We start from the raw sequence: 8,308 nt of genomic DNA, 5'->3' as shown, positions 1-8,308 counted from the left end.
GAGGATGGTTGTCGAAATGAAGAAATAAATTCAAAATATTTGGGGACTAATCTCAGGAATAGAGATGATAATATGAATCTTGGTGGAAATATGAATCATGTAGTTCGACGTGGTCAGAATGCAGATGTTGTGTTGGCTAGGATGCGTGTTAATCAACATGGAGAACATTATCAAGTTACAAGAATAATAGAAGATATTCTTAATAAGGTCAAAATCAATGTGGAATTTATGAATCAACTATATTTTGTTTCTGTTTTTTCCTGCTTAGTGCAGATGGTAGAAGTGCCTAAAGATGTAAAAAATCCTAAAATAGTAACAAAGTTTGCAGAAAAAGTAAGCGAATTGACTACTGAATATACTGCTCGATATATGGTTGAATTAGGCAATTTGACAAATGATAAAAATTTAAAAATGAAATTCTTTCATTCTTCGTTGACAAAAGATGCTTTTATTTGGTTTTCGAATTTAAGACCTAATTCAATTTTGATTTGGGCATAGTTAAAAAGTGCTTTCATTCTCAATTTTATAGAGGTGAATTGAACGTAACAATTATAGATTTAGTGGCTTTGAAGTATGATGATGGAAAATCAATTGATGATTTTATGATCTATTTTAAGAACGCTAAGATTTTGTTTGGATATAGAAAAGAAAATGGAAAGAAAGAAAATAAGAGGAAAGAAAATGAGTGGAAAGAAAATAGAAGGAAAAGTAGAGTTATTTGTATGTTGTTTGGATTAAGAGAAAATAGATGGAAAGAAAATAGAGAGAAAATTTTCTTTTGTTTGGATGAAAAGAAAAGTGAGAAGAAAGAAAATCATAATAGTATAAAATTATATTAATACCCTTATATATATTATATGTAAATTATAATTTATTAATGATAAGGGTAAATGTGTAATTTTATTCATATTGCTTCCATTTCTCTTCATTTTCTTCTCGTTTGTGGAGAGAAAATAATTTAATGGGTCCCACACTATTTTTTTCTTTCTTCTCTATTTTCTCTTCTCATCCAAACAACAAAAAATTTCCTTTTCCATTCATTTTCTTTCCTCCCATTTTCTTTCCCTTCAAAATCCCTCAATCCAAACAATGTGTAAAAGTAGATGTTATATTTCACTTCCTAAAAGTGAGATAGTGAAGATAGCAACTATGAGTTTAGATTTTTATATGCGTCAAAAGTTGCTTAATGTACATATACATGATTTAGCTCATTTGGTTGAAAGAGTCCGGCAAGTAGAAATTCTTCAAAAAGAAAAAAAAAGTTTAAAAATGAGAAAAAGTACAAAAGTAAACTTTTTGCTCGAAGAGAAAAAATTTTGTATGTCAAAATGGGGTCTTCAAGTGAAGTGTCTGATCTCAAACTTTCTAAAATTGATTTGGCTAAATTAAAGAAAGGTTCATCAAATATTAAAAAATATAATGATTTAAAATATAAGAGCGAAAAAAATATTGTTTTGATATTTTAAAATTGAAATAGATATGATGTGTTAATTAAAAATAAACAATTAGTTTTGTCAAAAGGCAAGATACTATTTTCGATAAAAAATAAAAAAAAAGCCTTATTATAAGTTTCACCAAATAAACAGCTAGCCATTCAACTAACAATTGTATTCGTTTTTGGGATTTGACTCAAGAAGAAATTATGGAATGAAGATTGAAGTTCCATGATGGTAAGAAAGATATGAAAGCCGATTACTAATCCTTTTTATACTGGAGGAAATTTTGCTGAGCCTCAGCTCATGGGGATTAACATGGCTGGCTTTACTTCCTGTGAATTTGATTCTTCTTTGGGAGTGTAACATTTCAACTTTTTGAATATCAACGATCAATATAATTCAAATAAGGCTTGACCCAGTTTAAAAGCATTAGGGTGTTACATTTTGGTATTAAAACAATTTGATCTTATAGGACCATATTCTATGCTTGCAAGATTAATTTATTATCATTTAGTTATAATTAATGTCATACAACGAAATCTTTTTTATGTGATGAAATTAGATTAAAAATATGTGATCATCTAATAGTAAAAGTTATTGTGCTCTTGAATATTTTGTTTGAGACTTATTACTGTAATTGTTTGATCAAAATGTTACTGTGTTAATGTCAAAATATAGATCATCTAGAAACACTCAACTCATAGTTAAAGATATAGCCAAATACACATGACATGTTTTTTTTTTAAAGGTTTAATTATTCTGTTGATCCCTATAGTTTTGTGAAATTTTCAGTTAGGTCCCTATACTTTTTTTTTATTTTAATTGAGTTCTTACACTAAATTCTTCTTTTAATTGGGTCCCTAATTTTTTTTCTTTTTATTTGGATCCCTGCACCAAGTTTTTTTTTTAGTTGAGTCCCTATAAAATTAAGCCAATTACTGTTAAGAGGGATCTAATTGAAAAAAAATTGGTACAAGGACCCAATTAAAAAGAAAAAAAGTATAGGGACCTAATTGAAAATTTCGCGAAACTATAGGGACTAACAGAGTAATTAAACCTTTTTTAAAAATAGTTAGAAAATTATGTTTGTATTGCTTTATATGCTTGGCATGCGTTATGTTTATTTTCTTATTTTCATGTTGTTGTATGATGCATTGTTATCATGATTATTGTTTTATACATTATTCCTTCTTTCTTTCTTTTACACGTATACATTATGTTAATCATCCAAGTTTTTTTCTATGCAAAACTCATCATTGTTAAGTTTTTGTAATCGAAAGTAGATGTACATTCTTATGCTTTTTTTTTTTGTATAAATGCGATTTTTATAATTATTACTACTACCTTGCAAGTCATTTAAGTCAAGAATACGTACATTTTTATAAATTTTATGGGATTATTTAGTATGTCTCGTTATCATAAAATTCTCTTAAACATGTGATATTACACGATTTTTTTTATGTATGCCATTTATGTTACTATTACTACCTCTTTGATCAAAGAAAAAAGAGAAAATGTGAAGTAATTGATTTGCATGTTAAGGAAAACTAATTACCTTTAATTTCTCTGAACTTTGCTTATCATATTTTTGCTGAACTTGATTTGATATTAGATTTGTTGATTAGCTTTTCTTTTCTTTTTCTTTGGTGTTTGAATAAAAAAATGAATGATATTATCTATCATGTAAATCTATCTTATATAATTATATTAGACTTGAATGTTTAATTCACATTTAGTGCATTTAGTTAGCTCATGATAAGGATAGAAGTATTTTGTAGCTTTACTTATTTTGCTTGAATGTATGAATTGATTGAACTTATTTATGTTAGGACTATAATATATTTCTGTAGAAAAAAATAGATAAAATCTACTAGGACAAGATGAGGTTGATTAGTATAGTTTTAGTAGACTCAAATTTTGAGGACAATTTTTTTTTTAAGAGAGAATGTAACATCTCACCTTTTTGAATATCAATGACCAATTTAATTCAAATAAGGCTTGACTTAATTTAAAAGCATTAAGGTGTTATAGGAAGACTTTGAAACTAATGTGAGATTAGTATACTCTAATGTAGGTAAAGGATTGCTAGAATTTTTTCTGCAGTAGGAATTGAAGGATCAAGATGTTTCTTTGTGTTCTCGATGTAACGTTGTCTTTGATACTGAAGCTATAATAATTTTTGAAAAAGAAAGAATGAAGAAAGAACTGGCTTATAAAAAAGAACAGATTCGTTAAAGAAGGCCAAAGTTCTCGAATTTTTTAAGGAAATTTTTCTCCTTCGGTGAGTTGTTCACAAGCCTTGGGAGTCTAATGGATAAAAATCTGTCAAGAGTTTAGTAGTCGAGATGCACAATATAAGCACAAACTTCAAAGGGGTCATCGAGATTTTAATCGAGGATGTTTTCATATCCTTGAGGTAGGACCAAAGAAAATCGAGGTAGGTTTTATTATTATTTGTTTAAGTTGTTACTTTTAATTTTAAATTATTTGTTCATAAATTAAAATAAAAAAACTAATTTAAATTTATTTTAATTTAAATTTATTCCTAAACTAATAAGTTCACGTAATTATTGTCGTTTATTTTTTTATATATTGGTATAATTTTGGTGTAATACTCAATTATTATATTTTATGGTGTTATTTAAAATTGTAGAAACAATACAATATGTCCTCCTTAGAACGGATCTCGACTAGCCTCTTCTATGGAAGAAGGTTTTTCCTTCATTCCCTTTCTCTTCCTTTCCCAGGTTACTGGATTGGAATTTATAATAGCGGTTCCAAAGGAGCGTAGCCGATTAAAAAAAGCAGTCTACTCATATAGTTAAGAAATAACTCTTCAAGCATGGTAAGCAGGCACGTATAGAATGAAGGTAGGTCAATCAGTCTTACTTTAACCCCGTGTCCAGCATTGATCCCGGAGCTGGAAAGAAGGATTATTTTTCTATCTAGTTTAGACAATCTTATCTGTGATGGAGTATAAAAATGTGAGATTTGTTATCTCAAATTCAGATAGCATCGATAACCACTTTGTTATTCTTTTAAATAGGGTGTTATTGTCAATTTAAGAGGGACGTATTGTACTATTTTTATAATTTTAAAAAATACTATAAAGTCTAATAATTAAGTATTATACCAAAATTTTTTTAATATATAAAAAAATTAACCAATTATTGTATGAGTCAACTCGAATTAATTCGAGAGAGCCCTTGTGGGTGGCTGACAGCCCTTAAACATATTTAAATACTCTCTCTTATGTTTATCTAATTAATAAATACAAATAACACCTCAATGCGTATGATAAGGTAAAAACACTCAATTCATATTAAAATAACCATTCTACCAAATTCTTAAAAGTTTAATTTTTAAATTTAAATTTCTTTATTTACTACATCTATAAATTTTTTTTACTCAATTCACATTATTATCTCTTAAGTTATCTTTGTATAATAGAAGTATTCTTTCTCTTTTTCTTTTTAATTACAAACTATTCATTTTCATCAGTCATTTTGTTTAAAAACGTATGAATTTAACTTTCATTGAAAATTAATTTTGTTTATATTGTTGTTCTTAAAAAATTGAACTAATTTGATAGTTTGAAAAAATATTTAAAAAATGAATTAATTTGATCAATAAATAAATTTAATTAAAATATTTAATATTAAAAAAATTGTGTAGCTAATAAAATAATATGAAATAAAATTGCTATAAGTGAATATTATTAATAAAAAATAACAAATGATGGATTAGGAAGCTCATATTTATATAATATTATTTTTAATTAGATTAACCAAATTTTAATATAGTATATTTTATCTCATTTTTTTTGTCAATATTTTTTTGTCTTTATAAATTTTTCTTTGTTTTTTTATTTTATGAAAAGAAAAAAAATTTAAATTTAATGAGTAAGATACAACCAATACCATGCAAGAAATCCAAAAGAAAGCAAAATTGAAGAAAAAATTAATATTAAAAGACAAAAAAATGCAAAGTAGAGCACTATTCAAAGTATCTTTGATAAAAAATAAACAAATTAACTATTTATATTCTTCATTATCAAGTTAGAATAATATATTTTTTTATTTAATATTTTTAGTTATATCGGTATTATATATTTAGATGTTATTGAGTATGAAAAATAGCTAACAGAATATTTTCTATACACTATTTAACTATTCACAAGTAATAAATTAATAGTTTATGTTACCTTCATAATGTGTCTCTTACTATATTTGTTTATAAAAAATTATAGAAAATCTATGTAATAGTTTTATTGATGTGTATTTAGAATCAGTATTGTCTGATATTATAAATAGAAGCACCAGTACAGGTTGACCTCTTGATGAATTTTTTGGAACTTATTTTTGTGAATATACATGCGTTTTTTTTTGTATTTTGATTTTTATATTATTTATACAATTATAAACTTTAACAGAAAATACATTTAAAACTAACGTATCGAATTATTTTACTAGGTAATAATTCAACATCACATCGACCAAGATCTACAACTATTAGTTTATGTAACACTTTACCATATAAGACTTTACACTAAAGTCGTAAAATAGAGGTGGTGCGGTATTACGACCTCTGAAACAAAATATATATATAATAGTATCTGAAAGAGAGTAATATACTAGGAGCCTTGAAAAGCAGGTAAAAGAAATTTGCAAAATAAAAAGCGCAACGCTCAGGAAACGAGATTACTTGCGTACTAAGAAACCTAAAGATCATAGGTGTAACTAAACAAAAAAGAGAATAAATAATCAAGGATACAGAATAACTAGCTCCTAATTCAACCTGCGAAGCCAAGACTGGCCGGAAAATATTTACATACATATATACATACCCCCAAAATACCCAAAAGACAAGATAAAACCTTACACTCTCCTTTAACCTCTAAGAGGGACAAAGTAAACAAGTTTCTTGGAGAGAAAGCCAAGTACATATATACATAAGCTACGTAACAAAAGAACCCAGAAACCGCTCCGCTCCAGGAATCCAGATGCCTAGCGAGGTGCCTCTCGACCTGCATCTGAAAACAACAACACAGTATGGGGTGAAAATCGGAGGTTCTCAGCATGGTAAAGGTGCCACACACATAATATATAAAGTCCTGGAAATGCTAGAGGCAATCTTAGAACGCTGACGCTCAGATATAAAGCTTAAAATATTAAATGAAAACCATAAAAAAATGGTAGGTATCTAGGAAAAACCTAAACTCAGCCTAACTTAAACTCAATCTTAACCTGTCTACCTTACCTCCGTTCTTGCGTCTCCAATGAGTATGCACAGACAAACAAATAGACAATTTGCAAGCACAGGTAGGAGACAAATAGTGCAAGTAACAAATATAGTAATTAACATAATATATACAGTTAGGCATTTCCAAATAATGCACAACAATCAAACAAACATAATGCACATGATGTATGTCTGTCTTATGACTGTTGATATCAACTGTCGGTTACGTAGCTATCCCGACATGTTCTCAAGCTCAAAAAGAATACACCATGGGGAGAATTCCTAAGTTGACATGGAAAAAGAACATCCCAAGCTGAATAATATCCATGGGAAAGGTCCCAAGTTGACATGGGGAGAAGAGACAACACCCCAAGCTGACATGGGGAAAAATAATACCCCAAGCTCATTAATTTTCAATTCTTAGCTCGCGTATGCATCTCCGGCATACTCGCAACATTATCGCACCTCCTCAATAGATCATAATCATTTAATCATTTGTCATATGTTTCATTATTCCCGATACTTAACTTCATCAATCCTTTCATACATCGTTCTCAAATACACATTACTCCCTTAATTGCCTCATATACTATTCCCGTCTTCTTATCAATTCGAGTACCATCTCCTCCGACTGTTAATAATCTTGCTTCGACTCTAAGTTACCTCTCCTTCTTAACTTCATCTCCAAGTTACCTCAATTTCCTGATTCCCAACTTATTACTTGGCTAAACATCATAATCTAGGGCTAAAAGAAGTGAAAATAGAGGTTTGAAGGTTCAAAATTAAGTTTTAAAACACAAAAACTTCTTTGCTGAAAACAGGGATCACGCGTACGCGTAGCCTACACGTACGCGTGGGCGTGAAAAGTCCTTATTCGCATACGTTGTGATGCGTACTAATGCGTGAGCATCTTTTCTATCTTTTCCTAGTAAATTTGCATTCAAATTGTTAAGTTTAACTAAGAATTAATCAACTTTTAGCCACTACGGATGCTATTTTGATTCATGTATAATTCTGTTTATTTTAGGTAGCATTCAACTGGATTTGATGAAGTTTCCACAGAAAAAGAGAAGAAGGCGAATGATGCTGTCAACCCTGACCTTTTTGCACTCAAACCTAAATATCTCGAGTTACAGAGATCTATTGAACATAATTTCAGTGGCATTAGAAAGCTAACTTCTAGAGCTTTTCAACGATGTATAATAGTCCATACTTCTTCTCCACCAAGCCAGCAAGGGTGGCGCCTAACTTGAGATTTTCCAAGTTAGGCGCCAAGACAAGCCATCCACATCAATCCAATGCAGCCAAGGATGCGCGTAACTTGAGATTTCTCAAGTTAGGCACAAGGATGAAGGAAAAGTGCCCAAGGAGTCTGCCTAGGCTGTGCCTCAAGTTAGGCGCAAGACACCAACAAGCACGAGCAATGCATAGCAACAACTCAAGTTAGGCGCAGAATTTCACTAAGTAAGGTGCATCATCACTTATCTAGGCTCCAATCCATGCTGCCATGATCAAGTAAGGCGCAGCTCCTTCCAATTAAGGCGCATGATTGGTGGTCCCAGCGTCCGAATTAAGAGTGTTCGAAGATTTAATTAATTCTGATTTAAACTTTATTTTATTTTAAAATAGGG

Source organism: Arachis duranensis, chromosome 3 (genome assembly GCF_000817695.3).
Source record: "Arachis duranensis cultivar V14167 chromosome 3, aradu.V14167.gnm2.J7QH, whole genome shotgun sequence".
Taxonomy (NCBI): domain Eukaryota; kingdom Viridiplantae; phylum Streptophyta; class Magnoliopsida; order Fabales; family Fabaceae; genus Arachis; species Arachis duranensis.
This window is presented reverse-complemented; position numbering follows the sequence as displayed.